General features: G+C 35.0%; 1 pseudogene; it reads left to right on the top strand.

Annotated features, from left to right (window-relative positions):
- The first annotated feature begins 253 nt into the window (after positions 1 to 253).
- Positions 254 to 15792, top strand: part of LOC137224302 (large ribosomal subunit protein eL18-like) — a 64332-nt pseudogene continuing 48793 nt past the window's right edge.

Here is a 15792-nt window from a genome sequence, read left to right as displayed (position 1 = left end):
GTCTATTTTTCAACTCTGAGGTCTAGGCATTCTCAGAGCCTTCAGATTAAGGTTCAAAGATTTCAGTACACTGGGACCTAAGATTACATGGTGATAACATGAATTCCATACGAAGAGATAGAGCTGGCAACAGAACATGTAATTTGTGCAGTCGTTCAAGGGTCCTGCATTTGGTTCAATGTTCTGCTCTTACTGTCTTGAAATTCATAACTTTAACCTTAAACTTGTGTTGTAAGTCAAGTCCAATGGGACCATGGAGCATGCACATGAGCAGAGGAGATACACTAAGTGTAAACACAGGCTCAGGGCAGAGAGTCTGGTGGGCAGCATGCACACCAAGCAGGTGATCTGGCCACATGGTGTTCATGTCTGGGCCAGTCCGTGGCACTACAGAGCTCCAAGGGAGCCACTTGGACTGGGTCCTGGATCCAGATTGGTGGCAACAATAGCAGCAATGGCGGCTGAAGCAGCAACGGTGGCAGCAGTGATGGAACACCAGCTTTTCCATGCACTCCCACAGCCCGTCCCTGCCACATCTGCACAAATCACAAATATTAACTCTCTAGCCTAGGTCCTGAGACAAGAACTGCCAGTGCTCATGCTGTAAACTTTGTCAGTAAATTGTAACAATTTACAACTCTACACACGAACATTGCAATAAAGCATATCAGAAAACTATTAGAATTCTTCAAAGGGTTTAGACTCAGGCTGTGAAAACTGCTATAACATTGCAAAGCAAATATCCATAGGCATAGAAATTGTATTTAAAGGTTGTCACATTTGATGAAAAAGAACACTATTTTCATGTGAAGCTTCAAATGAACCAATTATTTACAAGGAAGATAATTCTAAATTAATTTTTCTTGTAATTGAAGACACAGTAATAGAAAGCATAAACAGGCATTTTGAATTATAAACAAAGCATGAAGTTGCTTTTGTTTTTTTGGGTAACTTCCACAAGTTACAGGAAATGTCAAAGATACATTAAACAGCCATTTTACAAATTGCAGTTAAAATTAGACTTACATGAAATCGATTCTCATGAAGAGTTAAATATTTTTAGGAAAATTATTTTTCAGGAATCATCAGCTCTAGATATAGTAAAGTTTTTATTTTAAAATAATTATTTGAAAGTTATTCCAGCTCTAGTAACAGTTGTATCAGCAAAAAGATTCTTCTAAAAAATAAAAATTATCAAAAATTACTTGATGACTATTTATAACTGATATTACTTTCATTTATATAGATTAAAAATGAAGTTGCTAAAAGTACAAATTTGATGACCTAATAAAGTTTAGAAAAGCAGGTCAGAAAAATTAAGCTACAACATTAATAAAATATTATCAATATTTATCACATATAATAAAGTCTCATTATATATATCTCATTATCATAAGCTGTAAGACAACTTATTTTTTCTGTAATTTTTAAGTTTGTTATTACTTATGTATCTCTACTACATTTTAGCTATTACATTTATAAGCAATAAAAATTTTTTTAAAACAAAAAAGGTTTATATTTTAGCATTCTACTGAACTTTTCCTTTTCAGCTTTTTGAATAAGGGTCTCTGAATTTCATTTTGTATGGGGCCTACAAATTGTGTATTCAGCCCTGTATACAGATATTTTAATTCATTTCCACCTATTCTTGCTATCTCATTTATTTCACTAACTTCTAAATTCTCCTCATCAAAAATTGTGGAGTTTTTAACCTGGCATGGTTACCCCTAAGATAAAATAATGATGGATATTATAAACTAACTTTAAGCAAGGCACATGATATTTTCAAAATCTTAATTTCTTCACCTATAAAGTTGGTTGGTGAATTATACATTGTAACCTTTAGTGTTCCACAAAATACAGGTACCTTGAATGGTAAAATATATTTTGTATCTTTGAAAATACCCTCAGTATATTGTTTTGGAAAGTTGTTATGCACATCAGCACATCTAAACCTCTGTGGAGTCCTGTAGAAACTTTAATCCAGGATCTGCACAAGTATCTGTCCATGGCCCTTTTTCATATAACACTGTCAACTCTCTATGGGCTGGTGTTTCCTGAACATTCTCTGACAAACATGTATAAACACAAGGGTTCCTTCAGTTTTAAATTTAGCTTTAAAAAAAAAGTCAAGGGCTTCCCTGGTGGCGCAGTGGTTGAGAGTCCGCCTGCCGATGCAGGGGACGCGGGTTCATGCCCCAGTCTGGGAAGATCCCACATGCCGCGGAGCGGCTGGGCCTGTGAGCCATGGCCGCTGAGCCTGCGCATCCGGAGCCTGTGCTCCGCAACAGGAGAGGCCACAACAGTGAGAGGCCCGCGTACCACAAAAAAAAAAAAAAAAAAAAAAGTCAAAATGCTTCAGAATATAGGCTAATTTTTATATTGTTCAGGTAGGATGGGTGTTTGTTTTTGGTAATTTCTAATAAATCAAACTTGAAAGACATTTATGCATATATGAATTTCCAACCACTAAACTATACCAAAAATAATTTTTTTCCTGTCATGAACACTTCAACTTTCAGGGAAGAAACACAAGAAAGAAAACCTTACCAGTCACTCAGTTATTTTTCTTTATAGGATATATACTAAAAACGTAACCTTTTAACCAAAGGTTACAATACATAAATTGTCCATCTACTATAAATAAGGAGCATGTAAATATGTATAAGAATAACTGTATCTTTTTAAAAATTTATAAACATTTTGAGAACTTACATAATTTTTAAAATGATCAGTAAATCATATTTACAGTTCTCTCTGATTATGCACAAGGGTTATTCTTTCATAAATAGTTTTTCTAAAATAATCAATCCTCCAGTACTGATGTGGAAAAGGGTAGGGTTAATGTAGCTTAGGAGTGCTAAGGGTGAAGTCATGTTTTAGCTTGGCTAGATAACTTTGCTGCCAAGTTATATGGGGAAATTTATTTTAAGGTAATTTATTTATATATAATGTGAAGATTAAAATAGTTCCTATCTCTTAAAATTGCTTTGAAAATTAAGCTGAAACATAAAAACACAAATGAGATCAAAATGAAAAGAATAAAAGCAGGAAGAAATTGAGATAAAACAAGGAATAGATAAAAACCTAATGTAGTATAAAAACCTAGCAGATTAAAAATCTTTTAACTATGGACAAAGAGGTAAAAGAAAATATAATATCCATGAAACATATATGGAATGCTATGTTTTAAAAATATATGTAATGTACATATTTTATTCTTTTATTGTATATACAAATACAATACATACATGTACAATGAAAGAATAAAATATCTTGTAAGAATTTCAATAATGAAAGCAGAAATAAAAAGAAAATGAATAAAAGAGTTTTAAGATAAACCTGACAACACCACTGAAAAAGTAAAAGAAAAGAGGAAAAAAGAAAATAGAAAGGATAATTAAAATCAAGAACAATCTGGGAGGTGCAACATATAAATAAGTTGATTTTCAGAAAAAGCAAGTAGAGACAATGGAGTAAAGAAGTAAAGAAAGACATAATTCAAGAAAATTCCCCAGAATTCTCAAGAAGGAGATAATCTTTTAGTTTTAAAGTGCATGTTAGAACAATAAATGAAAAGAGACTCACACCAAGTCACATTATCAAAATGTTTCAGAAATGGTGGTTGAGTGAAGAACCAAAAACTTTGAAGTAGAAAAGCATATAATCTATACAGGATATGGAATAAATTGCAGCAATATAGCATGAGAGAAGAAAGAAGCATTTTTGTCTATCCAAGTTTTCAAAAAATGTACTTCTACTGCCTGCAGCTACTAGATTCACCCATCTGGAAGTTATAAGATGATTCAAGGAACAAAAAAGTGAAACAAACAAACAAAGTCATCTTGAAAACAGAGGGCCCAAAGAAAGAAGGAGGGGAATAGAATTCCCAGGATGGTGGTGAAATGAAGTCCTCAGAAAATATCTGTTCATCTATCCTAGAGGATAGAAAGTCCAGATCTAGGCAGACAGAAGTCTTCAGGAGGAATCTCTTTAACAGAATATATATGGAACTGATAGAATCCTCATGATATTGGACTATTAAGTTGTGTTTCAGGTTTTTTTCTGGGGAATTTGGGATAAATTAGTAATAGGCATAAAAGAACAACAAGAAACGATGAAAAAAGAGGGGATTACTATCCCCCTAAAAATGATGCACAATAACATAATGTAATTGTTGAAAATTCCATGGATAAGAAAGGAACAATATTCTTATAGTTATAAATGTAAACACTGAATGTTAATTTAACAAAAATTGTGATATGTTTTGGGAGTATGGGGTAAGGGGACAGCAGGAAGTGGTCAGGAGGGTGATACAAGCAAAGTAAAATCTCAGTGTCAATTTAAAGTCAAAATATAATATCAAAGTTTGAAAAAGCAAGATATATATGTACGTGTGTGTGTGTATATATATACACATACATACATACTACAGAACAAAAATGATTTAAAATGGTACCCTCTGAAAAGTAGAATTTGAGAGTTGGAAGAGATAGGGTAAAGGAGTCCTGTTTATCTTTATAGGACTAGTAGGACTATCTGACTTTGTTTAAACTGTGGACATATATTATCTGGATAAAATTAAATTAGAAAAAAGACCCAGCAGTGTCATGCAAAACCTTTAGTACAACTGTGCCCAACTGAGGTTACTTTTTTTTTTTTAATCTATTTTGAACATCCCTCTGTAAGAAAATCTTAAACCTAGGGGATTTTTTTCATGCCATTCATAATATGAGACACATTTCTTTTAATCCAGCAGTATTTAATCAAGGAATACAGATCATTTAACTAACACAAAAGAGCATTTTATACACTGCAGAGTCAATAAAATGAATATTATAATATCTTCTCTTTTACATTACCTATATGAATGTTTTTTTAAATTCATTGTGTACATAAATTACCAGGGGATCTTGTTAAAATGCAGATTCTGATTCTGAAGGTCTGAGGTAGAGCCTAAGTTCCTGTACTATAAACAAATGCTCAGATGATATTGATTCTGATGGTCCCAGGACTATACTTAAACTACCAATACCACTGTATACCATTTTGCCTCTCCACACTGAAAATAAAAGTTGAATGTGTTTACTCCATTTCCAAAGGACTTAATAATCAAATTTTAGAAATTTTAGGTTAAACATTAACTTCAGGATTTTCAAAGATGCTAATGGAGATTATGAGTCTCCAAGTTAGGGATAGAGGAGAAGACAGTTTCTATATTTTTTTGGCCACTGTTAAAGAAAAAATTATTCATGACACTTGTTAAAGAATACTAAGGCAGACTTATTCACTGGTACTACTACAGCAGGATTTTACAGTTGGGGAGAGAGATTGAGCTCAATTCCAAATACAATAATAAGAAGTAGGGATTTAGAGCCAAGGAGCAGGGTAAAGGGTCAGTGGGTGGAAAACTTAGTAAGAGGTAGGGTAATTTTCTGCTAAACAACTTAATAGGATTCTTGCTGAAGTCAGGCCAGGGCCACTATACACCGAGGGTGGAGGATTTTCCCTAAACTGGCTCATCAGGATTCTCCAAAAATCTAGAAAAACTGGGCCAGCGACAGAGCTCAAGGTTGAGGCCTAGTCAGAAAGAGGACTCAGAGGAATCTGACTAGAATTAGGTCAAGGAGAGAGTCTTTGTCATAATATAATCCGTTTTTTGTAAAAAATTTCTTGGTTTTTTGGCCGCACCGTGCAGCTTGCGGGATCTTAGTTCCTCGACCAGGGATTGAACCTGGGCACTAGGCAGTAAAAGCATGGAGTGCTAACCACTGGACCACCAGGGAATTCCCATAACCCATTTTTTTTTAAACAATGATGTATTAGCTTTTGATATTACTTATATTCCCAAGAAACTTAAAGAGTGTTAAATATCTTTGTACTTTATTTTACTTGAAGAATATACAGAATAAAAGTAAAAATCTTTCAGATACAATATCTTAGATGAAGAAACAAAAGCATAAAAAATTAACTCTTTCTATAATTTAAGCCTTCAATTAACAAATACTAATTGAATACTTCCTGTTTTTCAAGTGAGTTATACCTAAATATTACACAAAAGAAATTAAACCCAGTCTTAGTAACAAGAATCGTAAACTGTTTTGGAAAAATCTTGGAAACTTGACAGGCCATGATTTTCAGTTTCAGTTTTCACTATAGCAGGAAATATGAAAAGATTTCCTCCCTTCCACAAGCTCTGCCTTTCAGGAAACTATTGTCTCAGGTGGCCTGCTTACAAGCTCTTTGACCCTAAATTGAGCCACTTGTTCCTGTACATACTTATGCATCTGAATCACTTGGAAGAGATTTAATAAAGTATAAATTGCTGGGCCCCAATTTACTTCAGAATCACTAGCTACTACTTACTTTTAGCATGCATACTGGTTACCACTGAAGTAGCCAGCATGGGAGTACTCCTTGGGCCAGCATTTGATTAGCAGTAATTAAACTTACTGAATAGCTAGAGGTATAGTGTCACAGTGCCTGAAACTCACCCTGAAATGGTTTAAAAGTGTGGGTATGTGGAGAGAGTGTGTGAGAGAGACATAGAACACTAGATAGAGAGAAAAATTTAACAATCGGTGACTCTATGTGAAGGATATATATACTTTCCATACAACTATTTTTGAAGTTTTAAAATCCTTTAAAACAAAATGTTGAGAAAAATTCACAACTTCCCTCTCCACCACCACCAGCATCACCAGCAGCCCCCACTACTCTCCATCCCCTTTATCCTACTCTATTTCTTCCTTCCACAGCATTTATCATCTTCTAATAAACTATTTTACTAAGTAATTTACTTATTCATGATTTTTTTGCCTGTTGTCTGTCTTACCCCACTAAGAAATAGACTCCATGAGGGCAAAGATTTTCTTCTCTTTTGTTTACTGATATTTTCCCAAAGCCTTGATCAGAGCCTGGCACATGGTAGCCACTGAGCACAAATTTTCTCATCTCCAATATTAAAAAATATATATTATTGCAAAGGTATAACATGCCTATCAGTATTTACCTTCAAGATTTTTATGTATTGTCATAACTCCTTTACAAGTTACTTAATATTTTAATCAATTTTAGATTAACTCATTTTTATTTGCTTGGCCTCATTATAAGCAAAAATATACGTGAGATTGTGATTTTTATGTTCTAGCTATACTTCTAATAAATATTAAAATTTAAAATATTAAAATAGTAACTACCAGAATAGTTTCTAAAATTACCTCACATTTTACCAGTGGTGCTGGAAACGCAGAGCTTTGTGAGAGCACTGAACACAGTGACTAGTTCATGATAAACTCTCAATAAACATTTAAATCTAACTGAAATCCTTTTTAATAAATACCTTTTCATTACAAATAAATATATAACAGGACAATCACCAGAAAAATTAAAAATGTGCAAAACTCAATGTGAAAAATGGAACAAAGAAAACTTGCTCAATCAGAGAGAAGGAAAAAAGGAGAAATAATAGAAAATAGAAAATCATTAAAATACAGTAAGCATAAAACAAATGTATTCATCATAATAAAAATATGAGTGAAATATATTTTATATTAAAAGACTCTCAAATTAAGTGTTTGTTTTACTTCTTTTTAAAAAAATCATCAGTATACTGTTCATAGGGGAAAAATATGACACAGAACGGTTTAAAATAAAGAGGTGGTACAAAAGATTTAACAGATCAATGCCAGCCAGTAGAAATTAAGTGCAACACAGCTAATATCAGATGAAGTGGAACAAAAACAGAAAATCTTAAATAGGATAAGAAGTCAAGCAAAATTAAAAATAAAAACTGTCATGGCCCAATATTCATCAAACAATATAACTTGCAGTAATATATACAAGACTGGTAAAACAAATTAAAAATTGACACACAACGTGAGATTTTAATACACATCTCTGAAAATCCAGAGCTCAATGAAACAAACAGGATAAAAATAACTAATACTATAGACAATTTGGGTAACACCATTAAATGTATTTGCACACAGATAACTTTTACAGTCCTATGGAACAGCCAAAATCTCAATAAATTCCACATGGCAGAAAATAATTATGTCACTTTTATTTAACACAATGCAATATCATTAGAATTCTATTTACAAGTAATATTTAGTCAAAAAATCAACTTTCAAATCAGAAATTTATAACATTTCTAGACAACTCTGGAAAAAAAAGTAATTAGTGGAAATGACAGATTATATATAAGTGAAGATCAATTAGTTTTACATAAAAATCCTACAGGATATAGACAAAGAGCTATTCGGAAAAATAATAAAGCTATATATAAACTACACACACATCCATATACCAAGAGGGGGCAGTTTGAATGTAAATTAATAATGCCTTTAAAATTCATTAATCCAGAAAGAAAAAGGTATTTTTAAAAAACGGTTTTGCATCCTTGGCTCTTCTGAAAGGTTTAGCCATAGATATCTTCTCCAAACCTTCCTCTAACCCACCTTTCAGTCTTGCTCCTTTCAAATCCCAAGCCTTCTAGAATATTATTATCCACCACTCATGAATAAGGTGGTTCCTGTGTCCCAGATGAGTGATCACTGAGAAGCCACCAGTAATGAGTGAAGCTTACGCACAGGCTCAGCGGCCATGGCTCACGGGCCCAGCCGCTCCGCGGCATGTGGGATCTCCCTGGACCGGGGCACGAACCCATGTCCCCTGCATCGGCAGGCGGACTCCCAACCACTGTGCCACAAGGGAAGCCCCCAGTTTCCCCTATGAACCTTTTAATAACCAAATCAACAAGGTGAATAAGCCAATTCTTTCCCCTAGCCACACCAGTACGTGCTCAGTTAACTAATGGTGAAAGTAGCCCTGTGGCAGAAAATACGCCTATGCAAAAACTTAACACAGAGAATCTCCCTCCATAAAGATGACTTGGCTATCACCTCTCCAGAGAACCAAATAGTTCAGCATTAGCAACCAACCTCAAGGTTCTATCTCAGTACCAATTATTAGGCTTTTGGGAGCAGATAGAGTTGATCCGACAGGGTGGCATATTGAACACCTTGAATCTAGGAAAAAGAACGAACTAAACTCATTGAAGTACACAATATTCCGAAATGTCATGGCTGAGGATTTATTCCAGGAATTCAAGAGTGTTTTATTATTAATCTATTAACAATTCATTACATACATAGGTCAAAGGACCCACATACTTCATTTTCCCAATATATGCCCCAAATTTATCAAACAAATTCATCAGATATTTCCACTAAATGTAATAGGTGAAAATATAATCAGAGGAAACTATCTAAAATAAAATATAATTTCCCCAAAATTTCTGTTAGGATTTAAAAAATGGGACAAGAGTCCACAATATCTCCACTCATTTAAAGTATTTCTGTAAATGCTAGCACCCATGTAATTAAAAATAGTAAAATAAAATAGGATGAGTAAATACTATGTGGGTCATTTAAACAAAAAGAAAATATACATGGAAAACAGGAAAATTAACTGAAAAAATTAGAACAATTCGAGAGGTTAGTATGGAAGCAAGTGAAAAAATTAACAGAAAAATGTCACAGCTGAACAGATAAATTCAAGAGCAAAGAATAATATTCAAGTTATAAGAATAAATATTTCTAAAATGGTATCAGTCTGTTTGAAATGCACAAAGACATGACAAGGGAATCCTTCATAAACATATACAAACACATAAACATATAGATTCCTGGACAGGAATCAAAGGAGGAGCTTCAGCATAAGCTCCAAGAAAGAGCACTGATTATACTTAACTGTAGAACTTCAACAAAAAGATGAATAAGGGCGATCGAATAGGACATACACTGACTATGTTTTTTTAAACATATAAAAATGCCATTACTAACAAGGAACTGGAAGAAGAAAGGGAAGAAAAAGTGACAAATAAACTAAACTTTCTGACTTCCTGCTAAGTCATAGCCGAGAAAGTAAGGAAAGTTTTTGAAGTTGATAAATTAACTGGCAAGAGTTTAAAAGGAATCACTTTTACCGGAACTGTTTCAAAATTCACTGCAAAATGCACCTCCCATATCCATAAATGAGTTTTGTTAACAGGGTAGTACATTCCTGATATTGACCATTCTGGGTACTAGAGTTGTCAATGTGATTCACAGACTCTTATTGCTGTTGCTGGCAATACCAGAGAGAAAATGTATCTGCAGACTTTATGGAGACAACCGAAAATTCATTATGGATGCACTTTTAATAATTATAATCAAACTCTAAGTCATAAAGTTTTTGTTATTATTATCATTAATTTCTAATTCCTCCTGCGTAGAATTAGTGAAAACCCACTAGAAGATTTGGAGAACTCCCCATGTCTAAGACAGCCTGACTTTCTTAGTCATCTGTGATCTATTGTTTCTCTTGAAAATGCTCCATGAAATTCTTCCTGGAATTATTTAAAGCTTGTATCAAGACTCTCATTACCAATCACAGAAACTTCTGGATCCTTATTCTTGTCAGTAGCATAAAGTTTGTTGTCTTGGAAGGCTCCCTAATAAATGCCGGCCACCTCTTACCAATGACCTTGAGGATGACCTCTCTGTGGGTCAAACTGAAGCCCTGCTAAATCCTTGCAACTGAGTGCATGCTGTTTTCTGGCCTCTGCCTCTTTTCAAAGATCTGTCCTCACCAGCCTGAAGCAATGTGAGGGTATGTGTGTCTACACTGATCATTTTTTTGTTGGGAAGAATAACAAATTTTCCCATTGGGCAGGAATATAGGCATCGGGAGACAGAGTGATGAACATTTATCCCTCTCCTTAACTTACCCTGCAGTGTAAGAGATTAAGAACTTGCTTTTTTAACTATTTTATGTCCTCTTCTGTGTGAGCTTGAGGCTAACTGGTGACATTCACCCAATGTTATATAATTTTAATATAGCTAGGTAACATTAATTCCTTGAGAAAAGAAAGGATGTTCTCTTTATTGCTTCCTATTATAGCATCACAAACCACTCATTGCTTTTAATAGAAGAAGTATATATCAGAGGAAGAAAAGGAAATTAATTCACACCATCACAGACATTATTAAATCAGTGATTTTCCAATTTTCAAGTGTGTAAGAATCATCTAGGGATCTTGTTAAAATTCAAATTATAATTCAGTGTGTCTGGAGTAGGGTCTAAGATTCTGCATTTCTAACAATTTCCCCAGTGATGCTAACGGTTTCTATCTTTGGCCCATACATTGATTTACAAGGATTGAGTAGCCTTTCAAAAACCTTTCTGCTGACCCACCACCAGTCCCTCCCATCAGGAAACTTGCACAAGCCTGACCTAAGAAAACATTGGTAAGATTTATGTCAGAGAATGTTTTTTCTATGTTCTCTTCTAGGAGTTTTACGGTGTCATGTCTTATATTTAAGTCTCTAAGCCATTTTGAGTTTATTTTTGTGTATGGTGTGAGGAAGTCTTCTAACTTCATTGATTTATATGCGGCTGTCCAACTTTCTCAACACCACTTGCTGAAGAGACTGTCTTTTCTCCATTGTATATTCTTGCTTCCTCTGTCGCAGATTAGTTGGTATAGGTGTGTTGGTTTATTTCTGGGCTCTCTAATCTGTTCCACTGATCCATATGTCTGTTGTTTTGCTGGTACCATGCTATTTTTATTTTTTATTTTTTTGCGGTACGCGGGCCTCTCACTGTTGTGGCCTCTCCCGTTGCGAAGCACAGGCTCCAGACGCGCAGGCTCAGTGGCCATGGCTCACGGGCCCAGCCGCTCTGCGGCATGTAGGATCTTCCCGGACCGGGACACGAACCCGTGTCCCCTGCATCGGCAGGCGGGCTCTCAACCACTGCGCCACCAGGGAAGCTCTACCATGCTATTTTGATGGCTGTAGCTTTTTAGTCTGAAATCTGGGAGGGCTATGCCTCCAGTATGCAAAGCACTTTAAATAAATTATTTAATACTTAAAACCTCCCTTTGAGACAAGTATTAGTAGTAGCAGTCCCATCAGTAGTCCTCATCCCTCAGATGAGAATACTGAGTCTCAGAGAAATTATATGTTTTCCAAGGTTATACAGCTAGTAAGTGGTAAAGCCAGGATTCTAACCTAGGTCAGTATGATTCTAAATGATGAACTTTTAAAATATGTTGTACCATTTCCAAAAGTCATTCTGTATTGATTCTCAAAGTTTGTTCCCCATAATAAAAAACATCAGCATTATCTGGGAACTTGTTAAAATGCAAACTCTTGGGCCTGTCTCTGACTTTTTGGAACAGAAAATCTAGGAACAGTCTCCAGCAATCTGTGTTTTAACATCCTCCAGGTAATTCTGATGCATATTATAAAATTACAACCAGTGGTATTAAGGGGTTTCGCACCCAATTTCACTATGGTGGCAGTGGGAGAGAGAGAGTTTCCCCATACCACCAAACAATTCTCCGACAATCCAATTTAATTCTGATACTATTTACCTGGAGATAGAATCAGATTCCACAGGCTAAGCGCTCAGCCCCACAAGACTGCCCCCTCCCCTTCAGATGTCAATCGCAAGTCCAGCTTTGTTACCTGTGCTTCTGACTGACTGGCTATAAATCTGAAGTTCTCAGGACTCTTTTCTTTGGTTCAATTAGTTTGCTAAACCAGTTCATAGAACTCAGGAAACCCGTTTACCAACTAGATTACTAATTTATTACAAAGGATATAAATCAACAGATAGATGAAGAGATACAGAGAGCAAGGTATGGGGAAAGGATGTGGAGATTCCACGCCCTCTAGAAGCCACTCTCCCCCAATCTCCATGTGTTCACTTACTTACTTGGAAGCTCTCCACACCCATCCTTTTGGGTTTTTATGGAGGCTTCATTATATAGGCATGGTTGATTTAATCATTGGCAATTGGATATTGAACTCAGTCTCCAGCCCCTTTTCCCTTTGGCGGGGAAGAAGTGGTTGGGGGAGGTAGGGGTGAAAGTTCCAACCCTCCAATCACAGGATTGGTTCCCCTGGCAACTAGCTCTCTTTTTTAGGTGAGTATTCCAAAAGTCACCTAGTTAACATAACAAAAGACACTTGTTGCTCTCCTCACTTAGGAAATGCCAAGTGTTTTAGGAGCTCTCTGCCAGAAATTGGGATGAAAACCAAATATATATTTATTATAAATCACAATACAATAGCACATATTAACATTAAGATCAGATTTAGTAATTTGATTTTCCTTAAATGTGGCATGATTAGAGATATATATTTGGACAAAGCAGAAAAATGCCTAAATGGAATGATATTAAAGATTCTGGGGAGCTGTACCTACACAAAAGAATTTCTTCTGGCTCAAGGTTAAACTTCTTTTAAAAAGAAAAATTTATTTCATACAATTAAAATTAAGGCACAAATTTTACATTCTTACATTGCCTAGAACCCACATTCCATGCTGCTACTTATAATTGATATTTTTTGTACTTTTTGTTTCTTACTTTTTAAGAACTGAAGTCTCCTAAAGTGTCATTTAATTAGATACACTTATTGTAACATTAACTGTCAATGAAAGTGTGCCTTCTGTCAAGAACCATGAAGGGTCTGAGAATATACCCTACTTTTAGACTAACAAATTAGTCTGCAACTCTGTGAGACGAGTTACAAGACAAAGGACCTTACTACTCACAGCAATAACAATAGCCAGAGAATTAGCTTTTTCTTTTGCAGGTTCCTCAAGCCCCAGTTCCCACAGGGTGATGCAGAGAGCCAGGTGATACTTGCACACACAGTGAATTGCATTACCTGAGAGGAGCACTGAGCTTAGAGAAAATGTGAACCTTTCATTATGGGCAGTAAACATGCTTGCTCTTCACTCCAGAAGGAGCCACTATTTCTACCTTTCAAAGTTGTAAGCCAATCTGCCTTTTTTTTTTCTCTCTGGAGGGAGACATTTCTCTACCTTCTAAAATTATTTGTTATACAAGCATCCTTGAAAAGAGAGGCTGGATAAAATGCTTTCAGTGTCTCTGCTTACAAGACATGCAGAAACACCAGAGACCAATAGAGAATTGTCTCCACACACCTTCATTCCATAAATGTTTGGCAGGAATGTCCCTCTCCATGAAAATGCCAACAGGACATAGCTAATAGTTGCACAACAATAAAATATTAGATTTGTTTGTAATGCAATTGCTTATTAAACTTTTAGAAGATGACAGATGCTATGCACTTTAAAGTCTTTTGTAACTTGAAAGAAAACACATCTTGATTAGGAAATTTTCTAGATTGTATGAAACAAGTTCTGCTTCATATAATTTAAAGATATCATGTATACATACATGTCATTTAATATTAAATTAAGATTGAGATTTTTTAAATCCACCACTAAAATCTCAGAATTCAGCTCTTCTCACAGTGTGATGTTGCTTAGCAGCAAGGCCTAGCAGCACATTGCTTCTAGAGAGGAGCCAAAGTATCAAATTGGAGTGTCCCAACAAGAGGCATTAAGAAAAATAGCAATTATTTGCAGTGCAAGATATTAATGTCTGATACAGTTAAGAGCAACACTTATTTCCCATCTTGGAATCAATTCTCTGACTTAAATGTTCACAACTTCTGCCTGAATCAGGGGGGAAAAAAAGGGTAAAAGCTGGCTTCGGAAGTAAATCGGGTGAATTAGTATGGCTCCATTTATATTTCTTCCTTTGTAAACAAGATCTCTTTAATTCAGGCCTATAACCTATGAATAACTACCCTGGATGTGTTTTAGATTTTGATATCAGGTGATAACTATTGTTTCTGCCTTTCGTTTCCTGTTCTAATTTAATTAACATGCTCTCTCAGTTGCTTTCTAAAGAGACATTTATTTACTAATAAGATTAATTGTAATATCCTATCACTCTTCAAATACCTCTCAGAACAAAGAGTAAATAAATTGAAATGGTAGAAGGACAGTGAGAAAGGGAGGTGGGAGAGAAGGAATCAGAAAATAAAGAGAAAATAATTTAAAACAATTTAAAATACATAACTATTTCTTCAATGATTAAGATGAACATTGAAAGAGACATATTAAAAGAAAAGAATTTTTTTCAAGTTAAAAACATTTGTTTGGGATTTTGGCAACACTTTATCGTAGAAACAATAGTTTAAACAACAAAATTTATCTACTGCACAGTAGTGCTTAAAGCTTGCTAACAGAAACTTCAAATAACCTTGTGGCTTCTTAGTCTTCCTGAGAACAAATTCTTATTTTCCTTAATATTACATTAGTACACCAAGCTTTCCTTTCTCCAGGTCCATGTCAAAACTCATCCTTCAGAATTACCTCTCTGATAAATTCTTTTGCTTTTCTTCATCACTTTCTAATGTTGTCTTCGGTGTATATGTCCATGTATGTGTGCAGAGTAAAACATAAATTATTTTATAGATTCTTAAGTACCCTTAATTATAGAACTGGATTATTGTATCAGTGTATAAGGACAAAAACTCTTCTGATTATTTCCTGTTGTAAAGCCCAAGAAAGTGAGAGGTGTGTATTCACACGCCACCTGCAGATAGTACTCAATACATATCGCTACTTATTGCACCAGCATGACAGTAATTTTAAGTAAAAATCAAGGTAAGATTGTTGCTCAAGGAACCACATGAAGGAGATTCAGTAAATACTACGAATGTTGTTGAATCATGTATTGTGTAACAAACCACCACAGAATGTGGCTTAAAACAATAACTATTTTATTGGGTCATAATTCTGTTGGGCTAGGTGCTCACCTGGGCAGGTCTTCTGCTGGTCTATTCTACCGTCATTCAAATGGATGAAGTCATCTGGTGGCACAATGAGGGCTGGAAGACATAAGATAGCCTCAGT

The sequence above is a fragment of the Pseudorca crassidens genome, chromosome 5, assembly GCF_039906515.1.
Source record: "Pseudorca crassidens isolate mPseCra1 chromosome 5, mPseCra1.hap1, whole genome shotgun sequence".
In the NCBI taxonomy this organism is placed as follows: domain Eukaryota; kingdom Metazoa; phylum Chordata; class Mammalia; order Artiodactyla; family Delphinidae; genus Pseudorca; species Pseudorca crassidens.
The sequence above is the reverse complement of the archived record's forward strand: the minus strand, read 5'-3'. Positions and strand labels throughout refer to the sequence as shown.